At 36.4% G+C, this 24368-nt stretch overlaps 1 long non-coding RNA gene and 1 pseudogene across 4 annotated transcripts in view; one reads left to right on the top strand and one right to left on the bottom strand.

Annotated features, from left to right (window-relative positions):
- Positions 1–24368, bottom strand: part of LOC144365556 (uncharacterized) — a 259899-nt gene that overhangs the window by 173896 nt on the left and 61635 nt on the right. Inside the window, exon 4 of one of the 4 annotated variants that reach the window (XR_013424115.1) lies at positions 468–3524. The exons of 2 other annotated variants lie outside the window; for them this stretch is intronic. This is a non-coding gene — a long non-coding RNA (uncharacterized LOC144365556). Of the gene's footprint in view, positions 1–467; positions 3525–24368 lie in introns of those variants that run through there. One more of the 4 variants, XR_013424117.1, reaches the window with a different exon arrangement.
- Positions 17540–18312, top strand: LOC101965765 (large ribosomal subunit protein eL8 pseudogene; annotated as a pseudogene).

The following is a 24368-nucleotide window of genomic DNA, read 5'->3' as shown; positions in this document are numbered from 1 at the left end:
ATTAAAACAATAAAAGGCAACTATAATCCAGATTAGATCAAAAGATAAAAATGGAAGCTATTGCAGATTGCAAGAAGCATACACATAAGCAAACTGAACCCCCAAAATGTGAAAGTAAAAGGGTTCAGGAAGTGTCTAATTCTAAAGAAATACAATAGAGCAGAAGAACAGAGAGATGAAAATGTTGGAATTTAACCAAGAATCAAGTATCATGGCAAAAAAATATTAATGGGATAAAATTTTTATTATTTATCTGCAATAGTTACAGTGCACAATGAAAGTAGAACAATCATAAAAAAAATCTATGCAATGTGAAAATACATAAAATATAAACCATTAAGAAAAAAAGGAAAACTTACTTAAAATTTTATAACTAACAAATTTAGGAGATAAAGCAGAATTTCAAGAAGAATGAGGAAATAGATTTTAATATGCATTATACAGAGAATTATACAGATAATACAATATTTTCCATAACATCTTTGGAACAAAAATTGTCATTAATCACACTGGTTTTAATCAAGTTTTGGCCCTTTGATTCATACACTCCAAAGAGCATATTATTTCCATATCCAGCATACGATCCAAGATATAAATAAGTATCCAATATTTTCCAGTCCTTTAAGATCTTAACACTGAAGATAGCATTTAACTATAATTTAGTTGCATCTCATCAGACTCTTAGAGACCACATGCAAATAAAACTCATACCACCCTCTCCATGCACTTCATCTGACTATAGTAAGCTCAATAATGCCCTCTAAATGTGTTCCCTCTCTAATCCCTGGAATCTATGTATGTTACCTTACATGACAATGGGGGACTGCGCAGATGAAGTTAAAGATGTTGCGATAGGAAGATTATTCCAGGTATCATCCAGGTAGGCCTTTAGAACTTTAGATAGAGCAAAAGGGGGGGGGGAGGGAAAGGAGGGGGCAAAGGGATAGGAATGATGGTGAAATGAATTAGCCATTATTACCCTAGGTACATGTATGAAGACAAAAAATGGCGTGAAAATACTTTGTGCACGATCAGTGACTTGAGAAATTGTGCTCCATATGTATAATATGAAATGAATTGCATTCTGCCATCATGTATAACAAATTTGAATAAATAAATAATTTAATTTTAAAAAGTATAAAACAACAATAAAAAAAGAGAGAGAGAAAGTGAATCTCACCACAGAAGATGGGAAAGCAGTGCGATCATGGAAGCAGAGGCTGAAGTGATGTGGCCACAAGCCAAGGATTGGTGGCAGCCACCTGAAACAGGAAAAGGCAAGGAACAGAGCCTCCACCAGGTCCCCAGATGGCCTCCAGAACTGTGAGTAATAAATATGTGTTGTTTTCAATCATCCGGTTTGTGTTTAAAGTCAGATGCTACAAGAAATTACTACAGCTGTGTGTTCAGTGAATATTCACCTTGTTGGTCTCTGGACAGCCACTGTATCAGCATGGTATCATTCTTTTTCTTCATACACAATCACTATGAACCTCTCTTCTTCATGTATCTATAAGCAAAGTTGGGGGAGGTTGATGGAGAAGTTTCATTCCCTTTTCTTCTTCTTTTTTTAACATTTATTTTTAAGTTATAGGTGGACACAATATCTTCATTTTATTTTTATGTAGTGCTGAGGATCGAACCCAGTGTCTCAGGCATGGTAGGTGAGTGCTCTACCTCTAAGCCCCAGCCCCAGCCCCTTTTCTTCTTAATGACTAAATTAAATAAAAATTAGTTCCCCACAAAAAGAGTTTAACTGCCTATTATTTTAAAGTAAAATTTCCTCCTTAAGTATGGATTATTGTTCTCTTTAGTGAAACTGCTAAAAAAAAATTTTAAAAATAAAAGATATCTTAACACTCTATAAGAAATGAAGATAAAAGAAATGCAAAAAAAAAAAAAAAAGTGTGGGGCCTAAGTCATGTCTTTAAGAAGAGGACTCATGTCTCTTGATCCTGCCCGAACATTAGGTTGCTATAACATTCAACATTATAATTTTCTTTTTAATTAACACACTGGGTGGAAGAGTGAGACATATGATATATAGAGAGAGGCTGTAATAAAGCCACTTACCCTAAGAACCAAGAAGTATTCAGAGTAATTTTGTTCATTAAAGATTTCCTCTACCTTGATCTATGTAGGCCTTAATTTCCAATAGATTTAAATTTTAAAAAGATTGAAGACTTAAATTAAAAAAAAAAGGATCCTGTGTCTTTCTTTAATATTTCAATAAAGAGTCATAAACAAACATTTCTATTGATGCTTATGTTCATATTCAGAACTAATTTGTATTAGCTCAATTAGTGTATCTATGCTAATATTTTTCTTCTATAATTGTTTAGAGCACTTTCACTGGCCCAGAGTAAGAAAGAAATACTATATATGTTTACCTCTAACTGAGGAAACATAACCCATATTCAGTGATCACAAATGAAAGGATGGTTAGAAGTGGGACCCATGGTGAAGGAAGAGGCTGAGTTTAACAGAGTGCCTGAAACTACCCTGGAGGCTGGCATTAGCAGGAACTCCTTATGATCCTGAGGATGGAGGGGCAAAAGGAAAAACATGCAATTACGAGCAACAAGATGACCACCTTGTAGAAACTGGAACTGAAGTGGGCCTGGATTGCAGTGGGGGGATGCTGTCACAGAGGAGAGACAGCCACAGAGAAGCCCCTGTACCTGAAAGGAGGAGGAGGAGCTGTCCTGATTTCTCACTCCCTCAAGTCTACTCTTCATCCTGCCCTTTTATCTACTGTAACCAATATCCACTGACCAATTGTGCTAGGACTGTGGGGTAGGTTACTGAGAGATCAAAGACAACACCTGGAGATGGCAGGGGCAAGGGTGGAGGATAAGACATAAGATTTACTAGGAAATATTTATGGGGAAGGCCCAGTGGTGACAAGCTGGACAGATGACTTTGTCAGAGGCCAGTGGCAGGAGCCAGACATGAACACTTCTATCCATCACGGTGCTTCATCAAGAAATGCCTCCTCTCATTTATAACTAATTAGAACAAATAAAAATAAATAAATAAATAAATAAAACAATTTTAGAAAGAAAGAAAGAAATGCCTCCTCTCCCTCACGACACCACCAGAAAATTCCTCGTGGCATTTTGTCCAGAGGTTACCAGCTGGATGGATAACGTATGTCTGTTGAGGGCCACAGCCGAGTCGGGATGATGCATGGCATTTTTGCCAGAAGTAGTGGTTGAGAGGTGACGCCAGCGGGCCATGAAGATGATGACTTTTGAGTTCTCCCGGAGTTCCCGTTGAGATCTGGTTGAGCTCTCGCAGGGATTCCTGAAGAGTTCGCATTGGTTGGAGAAGTGCCAGAGGAGGGATTTCCGGTTGGTGTTTTCTGGAGGAGCCACGTGGCATTCGGGAGAGTTCCCAGGGAGCGTGTGTGGAGTGTGCTGGTGGAGTTCAGAAATAAAGTTTGTTCCTGCTTCAGTGGCTCGTGATTTGTGCCCAGCCAGACTGCGGCATATTTCCTTCTCACAGTGCCCTCAGTTCTGCACCTGTTACCACAGGGAGGGTTTTATAAGTTAGGATACAGAAGCAGTGGCAGCTTTCCACAGATTACACCATCTTGCCTTCGTTCCCAGCATCCAGGAGAGAAAGTTGGTTTCCTTCTAGTTTATGTAGGCATTCCTGGCCCAGGCCTGCTCTGTTTCCTTATTTGACCAGGTACCTGAGAACAAAAGGAGCATTCCAGGGACACAGTGTCTTCCTGTCTTCCTCTTCTTTAAGGATTGTAGTGGCACCCCCCCTTCCTCCACAGAAAATCTTAACTAAGCTTCTCCAGAAGCTTAGTTCACTGTAATTGATTTTAGGTCTATCAGCAAAAGAGTCTCTACAAGAGAGTTCAATGTAGGTAAACTTCCTATTTTCCTATTGCTCTATATTACTTGGCCACTGGCCTGGAAGAACTCAGCATTCCAGGTGCTGAATAGCCCTTTACTAGTTTTTTACAAACATTTATCCAGTATAGTAGTTTGTAGAAGTGTGTTTGCAAATGCAAAATGTGATTTAAAAAAAAAATAAATAAAGACAAATCCCTTAACAAGTCCTCTGGCCTTGAGCTGTCGCTTCACAGAGATGTCTACATTTCTTAGAGAAGTTACCAATTGGGCTCTATGGTAACAGTTGGCAGGGGGAGGAAAGAAAGGAGACAAGAAGCTCTCTCCTTCTCAGGTGTTGTCCTTGAAGGGTTAACTTGCCCAGAACAGTGAAAGAAAAAGCGGCTTTTATGTGAACTCCTGTAAACTGTGAACTTCTGAGCCCCTCCCCTTACGTGCTGGGTATAAAATTCTGAAGCTACCTGAACTCAGGGTTCAGGGGATTATTTAATTACAGCAAAAGCTGTACCCTCTGAACCTGTCTGCAGCCAAATAAAACTGTTTCCTGCTATCTTTGGTGCCTTGTCTCATCTGTACCCTACTACAGGATGATGCCCTTACCATGGCTATAACCCTGTCTCCCTTTGACTTTATCTTGCCAGAAGACCCAGAGAGTCTGGGAGAGTCAGCCTGGGGCTGGGGTGAGGGGGTGTGGGGGTATATTGCTCCTGCATAGAGTAGAACAGAGCAGAGCAGAAGAGGGAGCTGGGGATGGATCTGAGGGCAAACAGGTCTAGTCTCGGAATTCCCTATGCTACCACAATTTTGTACTGTTACACCATGGGCTGTGTCATTTAATTCAACCCTTTCATTTAATTTCATTTCATCCCTCATGGAACTGGGCCAGAGAAATTAAACTGTACCCATATACACGCAAAGGGCAAAATTTTAGGTCTCAAGACACTTTTAGGTCTCAACACATACTTTTATAAGAGTCTACTATTTATTATGAAATTGTTTTCTGTTTAATTCAAGTTGTGAAGCATTTGGGGATTGAGTCCATTTCGTAATCATTACCAGTACCTAATACAGCACTTGGTGCATAGGAAACACTCAATATTTATTGAATTAATATTAAATGAAAGAGGAATTGTAACCAACCAACTGACTTAAGGTAGCTTTAAATAATTCCTAGTGGAATACGAGTTACCAAAAAAGTTAAGCAAAGGAGATTGCCATAATTATGCCCTCAAATGTTTTAAAAAAGAAGCACACTTTCTCACTGGCCAGAGATGTTTAAGACCTCTACCATTCAGAACAGGAACAATGATGTGTCCCTTTTAACCACCATAATGAACTTACATATGAAATAATAAAGAAGAATGTCAGTAATGAAAACCGTACAGGTTGTACAGAACAGATTTATACAAATAAAAAGCTAATAAATATTTATGTGTTCGTGTGTGGGAGGCGTTGCCTAGAGTGTTTCCTCCACAGCCGTGACTATGGAGTGAAAAAGGAAACAGAAAAACACACCCAAAGAGGGATGCTTAAATAGCACCGTGGGCAGCTGGGGGAGCGATGACTAATACTGCTGTTAGTAGTGGTTTAGAGACAAAGAAGATTTAAGTCTGCTAGAATCCTGCTTTCTTCTGCTAAGCCTCTTCTTCAAATATCATGCTGGAAAGAGGAAGGGAGGAATGGAACAGGAATGGGAAGAAAGAAGGGAGGAAGCAGGGAGAGAAGAGGAAAGAGAGGAATGAAAGAGGAACCTAGAGGGTAGACATTGTAGGGCCTGCAAACTGCAAACGCGTTTCCCACGTTTACATTTATCCAAGCTCATTTTGGTAGGAACTTAGCTTAAGGTCAATTAGTGAAACTCTTATTTCCCTTGAAATTTGAATATCCATTCACCTTCATTATCCATCAAATATATAGCATGCATTGAATTAAAGTAGTAATACCACAAAGAAGTAAAAAAAAAAAAACTCAGTTTGAATGTTTGGAGAAAAGACATATCATTTAATTTGAAATGTAGAGAATCTAAAGATAAAGAGAGAACCCCTCCCCCCACCTTTTGTTTTGAAACATACAATTATTGGAGAGTTTTTTTCAGGATACTTCCTAGGGATCAGGAAAGAAGCTCTGACCCTTAGATTAGTCATGAGTCATCCAATCATGGTCTGCTAATTTAGGGGTGAGTGGGAAAGGGATCAATGTAAGAGGAAGAGGAGGAGGAAAAGGAGGAGGAGGAACAGCCCCTGTTGCTGGTCTTCCATTTCAAGAACATGACACATGATAAAATCCCACTAGCCCACTAGAACTCTGAAAAGTGTCACATCTGGGACAGATGTGATGGTAGGTTTGAAATTTTTAAAAGATGTGAGGGGAAGATGCCTAATAATTTCTAGAAGTTAGGAATGTTTTTCTAGGTGGCTGAAATACAATGAAATTTTAAGTCGCTAAAATGTTAAGCTGGTTTTCCATAATTTGTGTTAATGGATTTATGTCAGAAGAATATGTATTTCTAATGGCATTAAACAGAAAACATATTAATAGTAAACCTTCAGATAAGTGGAGTATAGAAGAAAAACTTATGTCAATTTTTGCCACATCAGGTTTTCCCTTTCTTGAGAATAAGAACATAATTTGATGAACCTGTAGACAGGTAAGTCAAGTAAGAGGAACTCAAGAGAGGAAATTCAAAACCTGTATAAAATGGAATAAATTCAATTTTTAATGGATGTCTATATATCATTTGCAAGCTGGCCAATACATTACGCACTTCTTAGAAGAAAGACAATATCAGAATTTAGAATTTCAAAAAACAAGACATATCATCTTCCACCTAGTCTTTTTGCCAAAAAATATTTTGTCTATATCTAATCATGAAGAAACAATCAGAAAAAATTCAATTTGAGAATAATTGCTAAAATGAATCACCTTTTTAGTTTTATATCTATAGCAGGGAAATTGCTCTAATTTAAAAGCAGAACCTGAGACAAATAACCAAGTTGTTCCTTATAGGAGTTCCCGGGGAAAACAGGCCAGGAACTAAGGAAGCTAGGCTGAGAGGAAAAAGTGGCCAGGCCAGAGCCTGTATCAGTTGACCCCACAGAAAGCTGCTTCCAAGCCCCAGGGGAAATTACATGACCTTGGAGTTATCCTATCAGTTGTTGCTTGGGAGCAACCCTTCCAGCCCATGCTGTACTTCCTGCAATCTGTGAGCCCAGCAAGCAAAGCACGTTCTGGCAGCCTGAGATAATTTCCTGATTGAGAGGATCAGATCTATGTCCCTGGAGCAATAATAGTCTCCACTATAACTAAACACAGGGCTTCATTTTTGATTGGTTTAAAGATGGGGGGAAGTTAGGTGGCTATGAAGGGCAATACTGGGACAATAAGGAAAATTTTTAAATGAATCATTTCAATAAGTGTTTAATTCATCATATTCAAATTTTGAATGTAGATAATTATGCTTATATAGAAGAATACTGAAATACATACTGAAATATTTAGGGCAAAATTTAGTACCATGACATCTAAACTTCCTCACAAGTAATTTAGACAAAAGGCTAGTATTAATGTATATGTATATAAAAATATGCATACATAAAAGAATGTAAATATGTATACCTACAAACATGTACATATATGCACTTGGATATGTGTGTGTGTGTGTGTGTGTGTGTGTGTGTGTGTGAGCTGAAAAGAGAGAAATATAGAAAAGTACAAACAAGTGGTTACTGTAAGTAAAAGGTAAGTGGATATCCATTGTTCTGTTCTTTATGTTTGTCTGTAATTTTGAGTTGCTTCAAAATAATAAGGTGGAGAAAAAGAAATTAGCACTTGTCAAGGTAACTCTTTCAAGGACAACTTTTATCTCGTATCATGAAGTTGTTGAGTTAAGTTGTGTGAAAAACCCAGTAAGAAATGAGGGTAAATAAAGTGGAATAAAAATGGGGAAAATCAAGTATTTATTGAAATTATAAAGGAAGATTATTATATTCAGAAGCATTTCCTAGTGCCTTCCTGACAACTTAATTTCCTGTTTCTTTCCTGCTTATTAGAGGATGGGCCCTGTTTCCTCCTATCATGAATCCCTTTTCAATTCAATGATTCTCAGTGCTTGGAGCTTCGAATTTTTGATGATATACAAAAAAAAAAAAAGATTGAAGTACCCAAATATTACTAATTAAGTCTGGAGCCAGGACAGTGCACACACTCATTGAATAATTCTGTCCCAGGGTGTCTGAAAATTATCCCAAACTTCCTTCAGCTCCTTGTAACCAACTGCTTGAGTAAAACTGATCTTTGTTCTGGTCTTCTTTCTTTTTTTAATAAAAGATAAAATTCTCAGATATTACAATAAGTTTAACATTTTTATTAAACACTATGGATCTCATCTTTTGTAGCAAGCTGTGACCAATCTACATAATTTACATGAACTTATATCCAATTATAAAGGTTTTTTTTGACAAGCATCATTGCAATAATACTTATATTTACTTTAGCAGAAATTGTTTGTACATATTGATTTTGATAATACCATTGCTTCACAAGCATTTCCTCTTCTCCTACCTTGCATGCACATGTTAAGATTGTATTTTCCATCTCCCTGGTGGTAAGTGGGCCTATATGTCTCTTCCTAATTAAGAAGTGATGCATAGATGCAACAAGCCAATTTTGAGCCAGAGAATTTTGTTATGAATGACAAACCCACCTAGTTCTCACTTTGGTCTCTAGCATAGTGACACACAATTTTCTAGGCGATGGTTATCCTGACAAATGAGCCTCCAAAATACACCATAAGCAGATATCTCCTGACTCCACATGATGGGTAATGAGCAAATTTGAGCCATCTAATGTGAGCAAGAGCTAGACATCTGCTATATAAGATTTGGGAATGAGTTTTTACCAGGCAATTACCTAACCTATCCTCACTGATGATCAGATTTCAGAATACATCAATGACAGGTGTGTGTGTGTGTGTGTGTGTGTGAGAGAGAGAGAGAGAGAGAGAGAGATATTTTGCCCCTTCACTGGGGAATAGCTGCTGTATAGTATTCTTATAACTTGAAATGTATAATACAAAACTCCCAGTTTATATGAACTCCTAGTTCATTGTTTATAAAAAAAGACATCATAAGCTCTCTAATATGTGTGTAATTGGCTTTCTATAAACAAAACATTCCCATTGTTTTTAAATTATGCTAATTTTCTATAGATTGTTTTTCTTCTATCAGTTTTAGGCATCTGGAAGAGGAAGGACTTATGGCAAGAACACATGAATGTAGTGTCATGAAAGGAAAAGGGAATTTTTGTTTTGTGGAAGGCATTAGTCCTCCCTGTCAATCAAATGAAGATAAGCTATTCATTAGACCTTAATCTTAAGATATCCAAGAATGCTAAGCTAATGGATAACATGTGACTAAAAAACGAATTAGCTGAGCTTTATTATAATAGTTGCCACCATGAAGTGTGTAATTATAGCGAGATCTTTTAAATGCTTTGAATTTTTTCTTGTGTGGATAAAATTACTTCAGGATCACCAGGCCTAAAAGAAGGATCAAACCCTTGTCAATAGTTCAAAATATCTTGTTACTTGGATTACTCATTTATACCCCACCCACCTCGCTTCAAAAGGATTTAAAGTAGCTTCCATATTATTATTTTATTAACGCTAAAAATAAAAAATAAAACACCCTGGAGTAAATCTATAAGAGGATTACAATGTTTTTCCTTAGCCTACTTCTCAGAGAATTTTTAAAGCATAATTTAGATTTTATTCACTCATGAATTAATACAAATTATAGGGAAAATCTCTTCTCTAAAACCTCATAATACTTAAAAAGCATAGCAACACCTACAAAGAAAAAGGAAGGTGATGTGTAGAGGAACCTCGTGTTTGAGTTCCTGTCACAGTAAATGTTCTGATGCCCCATTCCAGATATGAGAACAATTATATGTACCGAAATACTGAACACTTGAATATCTATAAATTAAGGATTATGATTCTACGTGTTAGATTTATAGGGCATTGTCATGGTTTGGTTGTGTGGTGTCCCCTAAAAGCTCCTGGGTGAATGCAGGAATGCTCAGAGTGGAAGTGACTGGATTGTGACAGTTAGAAGCTAATCAGTCAATTCTACTTTGAATGGACCGACTGGGTGGTAACTTTGGGCAGGTGGGGTGTAGCTGGAGAAAGGGGATCACTGGGGAGCCTGCCCTGGACAGGTTGTTCTTCCCAGCTGGCCCTCTATCCCTCACTCTCTCTGCTTCCTGGCTACTATAAAGTGAGCTGCTTTCCTCCATTGGGCTCTTCCACTATGATGTGCTGCCTCATCTTGGGTCCAGGGCAATGGAGTCAGCAGTCTTTGGGCTGAGACTTCTGAAAGAGTGAACCTCAAATAAACTTTTCCTTCTCCAAGTTGTTCCACTGGGTATTTTGATTACAGCAATGCAATGTAAAAATTAAAATCTTTTTCAACAGCTAGTGAAAAAAGTTCAATATGATGTTATAGATATAATCTTCGTGTGTTGTGTGCGTGTGTGTGTAAGTTTTAAAAAAATCAAAACATCACTGACCTTACAGTATAATCAAATATAAAGTTATTCATTTAAACCAAATAAATGTTAGCAATCTAATTTTAACTATTCAAAAACTGGGCAAATATTTGAAAATGATTTCTTTTGAAAAACAGAGATTGTTAACCAAAAATCTACAATACTATGGATTTTCAGGGATCTTTGTAAATACTAAACATAAAATTTTGGTAACAGCAATTGTCTGCTTTTATAAGATATGTAGTAAATTTCTACAAGGGTATTGGACAGAGCATGGACTTCAGAATTCCTCAAACCTGGGTTCACAAACTTAACTAAGCACATACTGTTTAATCTTGGATAGTTTCTATACTTAACTGATGCATTTCACCTTCAATATTTCTAAATCGGGGATAATATTAACTGCTTCATAGAGAGGTGGTAAAGAAGAAAGGAGGCCACTCAATGATATTCAAAAGCAGCAGTGAAAAGTGTCAGACATGTTATAAGATAGTACAGTAATACCAGCAAAGTACCAACTGAAAATCAAGCCCCTAATAAATGTAGGGAGAAACAGGAACATTTTAGGAAATTTTCTTCAACTACTATAAAACTCATCTATCTTCTTCATCTACAGTTTGTTCCATAACTATTTTTGTGACTAAGGATACCAAAATTAGATTTTTCTTTTATCTCTAAATTTCAAGATGGTTGTTAAGAACGGTGATTAAACTACCAAAACATAGAATCTTGGAGGAATCATGAACATGGACTATAAACTAAATTGATTACCACATATTCTATCCAGTGATTCAAGAAGCCACTTTTCATTATACACTATAATTCAATGAAAAAGTGGTAGGTATAAAACAAATACTTAAGAATTAGAAAAATTCAGACTTAAAAATAAGCTGTCAGTGTAATGTACCATGCTAAAAATGAATAATAAGTAGATTGTGCCTCAAGGGCTAAATAAGGCATTTTTCTTCTTCTTCTTCTTCTTTTTCTTTCTTTCTTTCTTTCTTTTTTTTTTTAAGGAAAGGGGATTTTGGTTTAAAAATATCTATCGAAATAGGCAAATTAATGATGCTTACAGGAGTTTCCTGTTTTTGACATACAAGCCATACTAATATGCTCTATTTCCTGTATTTCCTTGCCTAAATAGAATTTTGCTTTAGGCAAATTTTATCTGAACTTCCGTGGATAAAAACCAGGGGCTTTTATTGAATTGTTTCTCACTATCTTCTTAATCCTAACAAAGCTATTAAATGGAAATGATGCCCTGTTTTACGCAAAAGAGTAGCCCAGCCTATCATCCAGTTATACACAGCACACATAGAGCTCATCTGAGTCACACCTAAATGCAATTATAGAACTCAGGCTATTACACAGCGTACTTCTTGTTTAAGACAAGTCACCTCTGAATTAGTAAACACTTCATCACTTATAAAAGAATAATGCAAGAAACAAAGATACTACCTAATACATAGGTCTCCCAAACAAACACCTAAGATTCATTTGTTATTCAGGTGTCTGGAACTTGGAATATATTCTCATGAAGGAAAATAAATTTGGGGAATGCTTAGGTCTTTATCACGGGGCTAAACTTAGTAATGATGAACAGGAAGAGATAACTGTGGTGAAACTGTAATTGAATCAAGCATAAATTCAATAAAATAACATAGGAAAATCAATTTTTAAAATTTTATCCAGAGTTAAATATAAAGGGAATTCAATTGAGAATGACGAAATACGGTTTCTCATCCTTGTCCACTACCTTCCTATGTGACCTTGAACAAATTGTCTAAAGCCATATTTGGTAGGCAGGTGAGAATGCACACTTTCTTTTAAGTTCTTCAAAATTGCCTTTAACTTTTCAATTGGTAACTTGCACAGAACCTCAAAAATGCGAAGAAACAATTTAAACTCAACTGAGATCCTTTAGTGAGCTATGTTTTCTGCATTCAACTTATGTAAAGTCAACAAATATTCATTAAGTGTTGTGTGTATGGCTTGCAAAACTCTTGAAAAGATATTTCATAAAATAAGATATATAATGTTCAATATTAGAAGTCATCGTTGAAATGCCAATTAAAATTGAAATTTTATATCACTTATATACCCATTAAATTGTCTACTATTTTAAAAGTGTCCACTTTAAATATTGGGAAAGACTTGAGGTAGCTGAATCACTCATATGCTTCTGGAGAGAGAGGAGAATGGTGTAGCAGTTTATAGTCACGATATATATTTACCACATGACCCAAAATACCACTAAGTGTTTACCAAGAGAAAACAATTGTCCACACAAAGACTTGGACATGCATGCTCACACCAGGCTTATAATTGTAGCTGAAAACTGGAAACAACTCAAATGTATAACTAAATTGATGAGCAAATTGCTATGTATCAATTTAATTAGATATTATTCATATTAATAAAATGAATTAATGACAAACTATTTGATATGGATGAATCTTAAAATCATTCTAAATTAATAAAGCAAAATCTAAATTATTATTTCCTATATGATTTCATCTGCATGATAATTTATAATAGGAAAATCTAACCTATAAAGGTAGAAGCAGATTGGTGGTTACCTGGGCTCAGGGGTAGAGAAAGATGGACTGCAAGGTGTACAAAGAAATTCTTTGTAGTGGTGGGAAAAGTCTTTTTCCTAATTGGTGAGATGGGTACAAGTATGTACACCATTTTCAAAACTCATAAAATGTACACAAAAAATGTGCACTACCAGATTTCCAAGAACTTCTGAGGGATTGAGCAAACAGGGTAAAATAATAGGAATTTGAGTTGAGAGAGCACCAGTGAGGTTAAAGTCTGTTTCAGAACTCATGAAATCAACTCACAAGCGAGAGAGCACGTGTTCACCTTTGAAAAAGAAGCCTGGTTACAAGGTACCAGTTATGTTCGAGTGTGAAAGAACAGCCTTTCTCAGACTCTCAAACGCTAGAGCTGCCAAAATCTGTTTGAAAAAAAAAATAAGAAAAGTGGAAGGATTCAGGAAGACCAAAGCCAACCAATCCTCTTACTTCCTGCCTTCCCAGGTTACAGGCTCCCACCTGCTTCCTTGGGAAACTTTTTAACCCACTGAGACCCTAGATCCTATTACACAATTGTCATGGGGGCTATAGGAAATGTCATTCATTTTCGAGGTGACATTCTCTCCCTGAATGAATTTCAAATGGAGAAGTAAGAGACCAAAATAAAGTTATGTTTTAATTACTGTATGTTTGTTATGACAATGTGACTTCCATACCAACAAGGTAACACCACCCCCTACCCCCATCTTCCTCTTCTCTGTCTTCTAGCAGATCACCCAGAAAATCTGGAACCTTCCATCACCTCAGCCAGTCAGTTATGACTGGGAACACAGCCATTTTTTAAAGATGCATCTGCTGGTGTTCTCTTCCTTAAAGTGTGTGCGTGGGTAGGGTAGGTGTTAAATATTTAAATAGTGAGGAAGGAGTCCTAAGAAGAGTAAACAGAAACTGTGCACACATGTTGGGTGGAAGGAGCAGTCAATAGTTTCAAGAACAGTCAGCCTTTTCATATTCTGTTGTGCAAATGAGAATTCTCCTGGAAGGAAACACTAAAGACTTGACAGGACCCCATCCAAATAGAATCTAGTCTTTGGAAAGAAAGAGGAATGAAAATAGGTTAAGAAAATTAGTGGAATGCAGTATAAAATAAAGGAGGAAAGCAAAGAAAAAAAAATGGAATTCTTTGATTCCTGTATGAAGTTAATTCTATCTGGGCTAGCTGATGGCATAAAATGGAGGGGAAAAAAGAGATTTTAAATATTTGCACCCAAAATGCAGCTCACCAGAAGAACTATGTGGCCCAAGTGACCAGCCACAAGATCTGAGCTCACCACAAAATTGATCCTAGGGACTGGACTTTCTGCTTCTTCAAGGAACAGAACATGTACAAATGTACAAGGAACTATGCTAACTACTAAAGACAAAAATCTCTACTGAATACATTTATAATCATTGAAATCACTGATGAAATCACATCAGTTCAAGTGGTGGTGCATGCGGTGAGGCTGAGGCAGGAGGATCTCAAGTTCATAGAGAGCTTGTGCAATTTAGTGAGGCCCTAAAACAACTTAGTGAGATCCTGTCTCAAAAAAGAAGATAAAAAGAACTGGGGATGTAGCCCAATGGTTAGGCACCCATGGGTTCAATCCCTGATACAAAATAAATAAATAAATAAATAAATAAATAAATAAATAAATAAATACAGATGTCAGTTCATAGTTAAGAAAAATTATTACAGGTAAAATGAGCTAAACAAAACTTACCATAGATCAAAAATGGAATGATAACAATTTCAGAGTTGGTTGTGAAGTAAAAATTCATTTTTTATTGTTCTTTTCACCAGTTATATATGATAGTAGAATGTATGTTTACATATCTTAAGTACATGGAGTGTAATTTCCCATTCTTGTGGTTGTACATGATGTGGAGTTACACTGGTTGTATGTTCATATATAAACATAGGAAAGTTATGTCCAATTCATTCTACTATATTTCCCATTCCCTCTTGTCCAATCTGGTGAACCTCCACTCACCCCCACTCCCACCCCCAACTATTGTGAGTCAGCATCCACATATCAGAGAGAAGATTCAGCCTTTAGTTTTCTGGGTTTGGCTAATTTCACTTGGCATGATAGTCTCCTGTTCCATGCATTTGCTGGCAAATACCATAATTTCATTCTTCTTTATGGCTGAATAATATTCCATTGTGTATATATGCCACATGTTCTTTATTCATTTATCTGTTGAAGGACTTCTAGACTGGTTTCATAGCTTTGCTATTGTGAATTGAGCTGCTATAAACATTGATGTGATTGTGTCACTGTAGTATGCTGATTTTCAGTTCATTGGATATATGCTGAGGAGTTAGATAACCAGATCAAATGGTCATTCCATTTCAAGTTTTCTAAGGAATCTCCATTCTGCTTTGCAGAGTTTTTGCACCAATTTGCATTCCCATCAGTAAGATATAGTGTACATTTCACCCACATCCTCACCAGTATTTATTGTTACTTGTATTCTTAATAATTGCCATTCTGACTGGGAGCTGAAATCTCAGTGTTTTACTTGAAGTCCTCTAATTGCTAAAGATGTTGAACATTTTTAAAATGTATTTTTTGACCATTCATATTTCTTCTTCTGTGAAGTGCCTGTTTAGTTTCTTTGCCCATTTATTGATTGGGTTATTTGTTTCTTTGGTGTTAAGTTTTTTGAGTTCTTTGTGTATCCTGGAGATTAATGCTGTGTGTGAGGTGCAGGTGGCAAAGATTTTCTCCCATTCTGTAGGCTCTCTGTTCATATTATTGATTGTTTCCTTTGCTATGAAGAAGCTTTTTAGTCTGAATCCATCCTATTTATTGATTCTTGATTTTAGATTTCTGCACTTTAGGTATCTTATTGAGGAAGTCAGTTCTTGAGCTGACATGATAGAGTTGGGCCTATGTTTTTTTCCCTAGTAGGCACAAGGTCTCTGGCCTAATTCTTAGGTCCTTGAAACATTTGAATTTTGTGCAAGGTGAAAGATAGGGGTTCAGTTTCAATCTACTACATATGTGTTATGGTTTGGATGCAAGGTGTCCCCCAATACCGTGCAGGTGAGAAAATGCAAGAAGTTGTGGAGAAGAAATGACTGGATTATAGCCTTGACCTAATCAGTGAATTAATCCCCGATGGATTAACTGAGTGATAACTGGAGGCAGGTGAGTTAGGACTGGAGGAAGTGGTTCACTGGGGGCTTGGCTATGGGGTATATATTTTGTATCTGGATAGTGGAGTTTCTCTCTGTTTCTTGATCATTATGTGAGATAAATTTAGATTTGACAAATCTAAAAGATTTCTTATGAAATTTTTTTCTGAACTACTTTAAAACTTATTTTAAAAATAAGGCTGAGTTCCTGACTGCTCTCTGGCAAGTGGTCACTGTGCTCACACTAACAGTTTTTTTTTTTAGAAAATATCTTAGATTCTTATGTTAGTAAGAAGTTAGTAAGAAATAGGTTACAATAGCTGTGAGGGGAAAAAATACAGCTAAGAAAGAAAACTAAAGCAAACTAAATTGAAATTAAAAAACAAATGCCTTTTAAAAAGATTAAAATGCCAAAAATAATCAAGAGAAAAAACGTCTTGCTTCACTCCATTTTCTCACATGACTTTCTCTGTAAACATATCAATCACTCAAGAATGAAGTCACTTACAGCATAGCATGTTTGACTGATCAAACACTAATAGTGCTTTTTAATTTTTAATTAATTAATTAATTAATTTGTGTGTGTGTGTGTGTGTGTGTGTGTGTGTGTGTGTGTGTGTGTGTGTTTGGTACAGAGATTGAACCTAGTGGTGATTAACCACTGAGCCACACCCCAGCCTTTTTTTTAAACTTTGAGACAGGATCTTACTAAATTGTTGAGTGCCTCACTAAATTGCTGAGACTGGCTTTGAACTTGTGATCCTCCTGCTTTATCTTCCCAAGTTTCTGGGATTTACAGGCATGAGGCAGTTAACCCAGCAAGTTCTTTGTGACTTAAAAAATAATTTCCATCTTTGAAAACTGAATAACTTTGCTACTTTTTTGTTTGGTATTATGCCCACGATACTGCCACAGTTAACAGAAATATAATATGTAATAAAAGACAATGTAGAAAACTAAAAAGTAATTAGAAATAATAAAGATAATCAGCATTTACCTTTATCTGGTTCCACACACCTCATTTTCCTTGTTATTTTATTTACCCTAATAATACATATTTTGCCTCATTCCCCGTATCAGGAATTGCTATACCTGCCCCTCATCTTCCAGCAACAAAGGTTCAGTTTACATTCTATCATGGAATTGAGAAATAAGGTCATAAAAAACTTAAAACTATCCAGTGTGTCCATTTATACTAGTTGAGGTGGAGGCCACTGACCAGACCTGTCTTTAGCTCAAATGAGTTTTCTTATCTACATTTCCCCAGGCTTTGCAGGGAAGCCACAGTCACTGGTCCAGTGCTCCAGCCATTGACCGGATGAAGGATTGACACCTGGCCCAAGGAGTGCTCACTCCTACACTATGTTAAAATAACTAATTGCTTTTTCTTCTAGCCACCCAGGATGCCAAAAGGAAAGAAGGCCACGGGGAAGAAAGTGGCGCTAGCCTCTGTTCCCCTAAAGAAGCAGGAAACCAAGAAGGTGGCAAATCCCCCATTTGAGAAAAAGTCCAATAATGGCATTGGACAGGACATACAATTCAAAAAAATCCTGACCCATTTTCTGAAATGACTCTGTTACATTTGGCTGCAACAGCAAAGGGCTATCTTCTATCAGCAGCTGAAAGTGCCTCCAGTCATTAACCAGTTCACCCAGGCTTTGGATGGACATACAGCCACCCACCTGCTTAAGCTAGCTCACATGGGCAGATCAAATAAAAAGTAAGAGAATATCATTAGCCATGCTAAGGAGAAGCTGTAGGTAAAAGGGAAGTCCCCATTAAGAGACCACCTGTCCTTTGCCACCGTAGTGCAGAATGACAAGGCTTAGCTTGTGATTGCACATAGCTTGAACCCCATAGAGCTAGCTGTCTTCCTGTACCCTGTGTTGTAAGACAGGAGTCCCCCAGTGCATCATCAAAAAGAAGGGTAGACTGAGATGTCTAGTTCACAGTGAGATATGCACTGCCATTGCCTTCACATGAGTTAACTCAGGAGACAAAGGAGCTCTGGCTAAGCTGGTGGAAGTTATAAGAACCAAGTACAATGAAGATATGATGAGATCTACCATCACTGGGGAAGCAATATCCTGGTCCAAAATCTGTGGCTCACACTGTTAAGCTGGAAAAGACAAAAGTTAAAGAACTCATCAGTAAGTGGTTAAATGTACGCTGCTGAGGCCATTGAGTGATATGAATCTCATTAGGTACTCTAAAGCTACGGTTTCACTTTAAAACATTAAATATTTTGTCTTGTTTCTTGTTTTATGAAAGCATTTGCCTTATACCCTTTTGTAGAGGCCAAACCACTTGTGGTTGGGCACTACCAGATTCATGAATCACTTTCAAATAAAGTCTTTAGAATTGTAACGTTTCTAAATATAACTTTTAACAGCTGACAGCCTCTTAGGGGAAGGTGAATCTCAAGAGGCTGTGCTCAACAGAGGTGAAGGTATTTAACTAAGCCTGTCAGATTTCTTTCCTTGACTTTCCCTCGGAGAACTGAGTAACAGCTGGTCTGCTGCAAGAGAAGGTGGTATAGTTCTATGGAGTGAAGCCAGGATTTCATGAAAAAAAAAAATCATGCTGTCATGACAGAGACATGGGCTACCGGAAACCTCAACAATTTCTGTAATTCTAGATCCAATTCTTCTAACCACTAACCTCCCCACTCTCAAGGAAACTCAAGAAAGTTTCTGTCACTTTCCAGAAAACAATAACACCTAGTACCCTTTTTATCCTTCATCACCACCTACAAAGGTATATTGAAACTTTCTTGACCAATGGTCATACTTTGGTTTAAATATTTCCAGTAGGAATTTATCATTCAAGTCATCCCAGTACATTTCTAAGCAATTCAATTTTAAAGACATTCCTCATACTGAGTAACCCATCAATCCTCTGCATCTTTGTTGAGAGCCATAACCAAGTCAAGATAGCACCTGGCATTTTGCCAGAAGGAGTGGTTGAGAAATAACCCCAGGTAGCCTTTAAGATGATGATAATTAAGTTAAGCTGTGTATAATTATTAAGATAATGACTGATTGCTGTAACTGGATGATGCTAAATTGAACTAAGCCGTGTATTCAGTTGTGTATGTGGACCTCTGCTGTCCAGCAGTGGGGTGGCTCCTGCTGCCTCGGGAGCCCACTACTTTTGAGTTCTTGAGGCGTTTCCATGAAGTTCTGGAGAGTTCCTGTTGGGTTCGGGCAATAAAGTAGTTCCTGTTTGCACCTACAAGTGGCTCGTGACCTCCTGGTTATTTTGTGCCCAGCCAGACTACAGCACATCTTATCTTCTCCATCTACTTAAAACATCATGGACATAATGTATGAGCATTGTATACAATGAAAAGATGCAATAATGGTATCTCTTCATTTTTCTAATTTCTCTCCTCTGTAACAGTCCCATTTTGTCAATAACTTTCTCAAAGTGTGTCCTTTATCGCTGAAAATAATAGCCCATGTGTGGTGTGAACAACATAAATGGCTTTCATCCTCACCTTCTTTGTTTAGTGTAGTTTATTTCAAATACCTAAAATTTGCACTAGACTTTTTTCTCAGACCCATTACATTGTTGAATTGTTTTCAAATTTCTAATTAAAAGAACTTTTTGAAATGAGTTGAGATAACCCACATGTTCTCACATTACTGTACCTAGGTACAGTAGTTGAGTACAGTAGTTGGTTTTTAGATACAAGATAAAGGTATTAACACTTAAAGCTAAGTTTCATCTTAATTAGGCTAAATTCTGTTTAAATTCCATTCTTCCATCAAATGTCTCTGACAACCCACCCCACCCTCTTATTATCACGTCTTCCTATAAATTTTACTAGTAAATACATATATTCCACTTATTTGTTTTATCATTTATACTTCCTAATTAAGATAGTCATCCATTAATGAAGATTAGATCTGAAGTGCAGAGTGATGTTATCAGAACCTATAGAGTGCCATAATACATAATCTTAACTGTTAACTAGTAATGATCACAAAGTGAAACTTAAGTATGTCCACTGGAGATTCTACACTGTTTTTCCAGTCAACACTGGTGATCTTTATAATATGTGACCACAGTAAGTTGATCATGGGAGCCTACTACATTCTTCCCTCTCCTTATAGGGGATGAGAGAATAATCCTATTGAATAGACAAATTTATGCCTTCACTGTTAGTCTCACAGGTGTCCTCTACTCCTTAAAAATATATTTCTAAGATAAACAGTGCCTGTCACAAAGTTAAGAAGGGCCATTTGGGTTGAGCCTTCAGTGCTTGAAGAGCCTCAGATTTATTAACTTGACTCTAAATGAGGTTATATACAGCTATATAGATACACTAAAATTAACATATTTCATTTATAATCAACTTCAAAGCATAATAATTCCATCACTTAATATGTAATATGAATCCAATTTCATGAGCTTTGAGTAAATAGATTTTAACACATCCTGTCATTATCATATCAATAACACAAGGACAATACACTCTGTTTGGGGTTAAAAGCAAAGCAAATTTAATGTTAAATGGAAACATTAAAAATGAATCACAATTTTGTGTCACCCATTTCTCTCTCTCTCTCTCTCTCTCTCTCTCTCTCTCTCTCTCTCTTTTTCTCTCTCTCTTATTTATTTATTTTGGTGCTTTATATAAAGCTGTACATACTGATGGAATTTTTGTTACCTATTTGTACCTGCACACAATCCACAATCTAACAACATAATTTAGCCAAAATCACTCCCCAGCACCTTTCCTCTCCTTCTTTATCTTCCATCCTTGGACATTTTTCTCTACTGATCTCCCTGGGATTTTTGTGAGCTCTGCCCCCACCTTTCTTTTCCTTTTCTTCTCTAGCTTTTGCATATGAGAGAAAATCTATAACCCTTAACCTTATTAATTTGACAACTTGCTTAACATATGGTCTCTACTTCCATCCATTTTCCTGAAAATGACATAATTTTATTTTTCTTTATAGATGCATGAACTCCATTACGTATATATACCTCTTCTTTATTCATTCATAAGGTTGGATATCTATTCCATAGTTTGACTATTGTGAATTGTGCTGCTATAAACATGGATATGCATGCATCACTGTAGTATGATGACTTTAATTCTTTAGGATAAATACAGAGGAATGGTATATCTGGGTCATATGGTGGTTCCACTCCTAGTTTTTTGAGAAATCTCCTTAATTATTTCCATAGTGATTGTACCAATTTACAATCCCACCAACAATGTAAAATTGTTTCTTTTTCTCCACCTCCTCTCCAGCATTTATTATGTGTTTTCTTGATTAATGCCATTCTGACTGGTGGGAAATGAAATCTCAGCATAGTTTTGATTTGTGTCATCCATTTCTAAAATTTAATTTTTTACACTCTGGTTATGTTAATAAATGGAGATGATCCAGGCCTTTCTCATTCTCTCAGAGACTCTAGAAGCAAATAAGCGTAATAATTCCATGACTTAAATATTCTCCTGATGGTCCTTATTGCTGTCCACATTAAACTTACTGTCACTTAACAACAAAGCTTTTCACTAGCTAATTGCTCTTGAGAGCATTTCTTTCATTTGATATATTTTTAAATGAACACTAGTATTGTATGAGTCATGGTGCAAGGTTCAATAAAAATAAAATTAGCAGCAACAATGTATATGTAATCCTTTCCCTCAAGAAGCTTACTCTTCCCACAGACATGATGGCATTTACCTGTACCATGAAGTAAAGAATTGAGTACTATTATTTTAGGAGCAAAACAATTATCTAAGGGGTTTTAAGATGGTGGAATAGAGACAGTCACTTTCCTGACTGCTCCATGATGTGAAATGAAGAAGGCAGAATGGCAGCTTCACAGCAAAGTGGGTAAACAAAAAAAAGGGGGGGGTACTTTATTGGAATTTAATACTGGACATTCAAAGCAAATCAGGGACTCAGGATATTGGATATAATAAAATAATAAAGAAATCTCCAGCTCTATAGCCACTGCTGTTGCCAGAAGCACCAGCCAGAGCAGTGCCTCTGTGAGCAAAATGGAGGGTAAGGGAATTAAAGTAACTTGCATTTTAGGAGGCCTGAGGTGTCTGAGTACTGAGAGTTTAGAAATCAAAGACACTGCCCGACTAAACTGAAAGGCGGGGTGCACAAACAATATCCTTGTGTGGAATGAAGCCCCCTCTCTCCTGCATGCCTGTGGAGAACAGAGGAAGGAACCATTTTGCAGCAGCAATAGGGGGGCTGGCATCTGGGAAAGCGGATTCTTGGCAAACCCAAATTTGGCCTGAAATTTAGTTCTGGCAAACCCGCTGCGCGACATGGAGTATACCTAAGTGACCAGGAGAAAATCAAACATGGAGAGAGGTTTACATAGGGGACTACTGGTTATGGAAACCCACCTGACTCTTCCCCTCCCCCTCCAATCAAATAAATCAAAATGACAAGGAATTAAAATTATTTGTCTATAATAACATTGAATGTAAATGGCCTAAACTCATCAATCAAAAGATATAGACTGTCATATCAAATTAAAAAAAAAAAAACAAGCCCCAACAATATGTTGTCTCCAAAAGATTCATCTCCTAGGAAAAGACATCCACAGACTGAATCTAAAAGGATGGGAAAAAATACATAATTCATATGCATCTTGTAAACCAGCAAGGGTTTCTGTCCTCATATCAGATAAAGTGGACTTGAAGCCAAAGTTAATTAGAAGGGGCAAAGAAGGACATTTCATATTACTTAAGGGAATTATATATCAACAAGACATAACAATTACAAATGTTTCTGCTGCAAACAATGGATCATCTACATACATCAAATAAACCCCCTCTAAATTTCAAGAATCAATGGACCACTACAAAATAATACTGAGTGACTTTAGCACATCACACTCATCACTGGATAGCTCTTCCAAACAAAAACTAAATAAAGAAGCTGTATAACTGAATAATACAAATAATAATTTAGATTTAACGGGTGTATATAGAATATTTCATTCGGAGGTGACTGAATATACTTTCTTCTTAGCAGTTCATTGATCATTCTTTAAAATAGATGATATTTTATGCCACAAAGCAATTCTTAGCAAACACAAAAAGAAACAATATCTTGCATTCTATCAGATCATAATTGAATGAAATTACAAATCAATGATAAAATTTAAAAATAGAAGCTATTCTAACACCTGGAGACTAAGTAATATGCTATTGAGAGACCAGTAGATAGCAGAAGAAATCAGGGATGAAATTAAAAAGTACTTAGAGGTAAATGAGAATAGTGACACAACATGTCAAAATCTCTAGAACATTATGAAGGCAGTTCTAAGAGGAAAGTTCATGGCATTGAGCTTATTCATTACTTGACTCTGGGGGATCTCAGGGGACCCCAAAGGACCCCGAGATTACTGCAGTCAGATGGCATCAAGGTCTTTTTTTAGGGGAGGAGCAATGTTTTTATGTGGGCAAATACTGTGGTCAAAAACTAGATGTGCTTTCTGGTCATACACCAGACAAAAACCCCTATATGTAAATCCTATGTTCATTTATTAAATTTAACTTAGAAGAAAGGCTTTGTATATGACAAAATATATGTAGAGCATTGGGCTATCCAATATACAAACAGCAAAGCATTTCAGATAGTTGGACTAAGAGATTAGAAGGCATAGGATATTATTGGTATGTGTGCAATTTCATAAATATTAAATTATGTTTTAGCAGTCCAATTGTCATTCCTGCATTCAATTTTTTTTGCTGTTGCTTTATATAATATGTACCCAAGAATATTGCCTTAGAGTTGCAAGCTCTTTAAGGAAAATGTATCCATATATCCATGTATTGGATAGAAGAATAAAAATTGAACTTACTTTAAAAAAAATAGAAAGTCACCTAATAAATAACCTAACATTACACCTCAAAGCCCTAGAAAGAGAAGAATAAATAAACACCAAAAGCAGTAGAAGGCAGGAAATAATTAAAGTCAGAACTAAAATCAATAGAACTGAAACAAACAAAAAGTCACAATTCAATAAAATCATCAAAAACAAAATTTGGTTATTGAAAAAATAAATAAAATTGATAACCCTTAGCCACGCTAACAAAGAGAAAGAGAGAAAACTCATATTACCAAAATTCGTGATGAAAAAGAAAATATCACAAAGAACTGAAATACAGATAATAATCAAAAACTATTTTGATAATCAAAAACTATACTCTAATAAAACATACAATCTTGAACACATGGA

The sequence above is a fragment of the Ictidomys tridecemlineatus genome, chromosome 7 (assembly GCF_052094955.1).
Source record: "Ictidomys tridecemlineatus isolate mIctTri1 chromosome 7, mIctTri1.hap1, whole genome shotgun sequence".
Taxonomy (NCBI): Eukaryota; Metazoa; Chordata; class Mammalia; order Rodentia; family Sciuridae; genus Ictidomys; species Ictidomys tridecemlineatus.
This window is presented reverse-complemented; position numbering and strand designations above follow the sequence as displayed.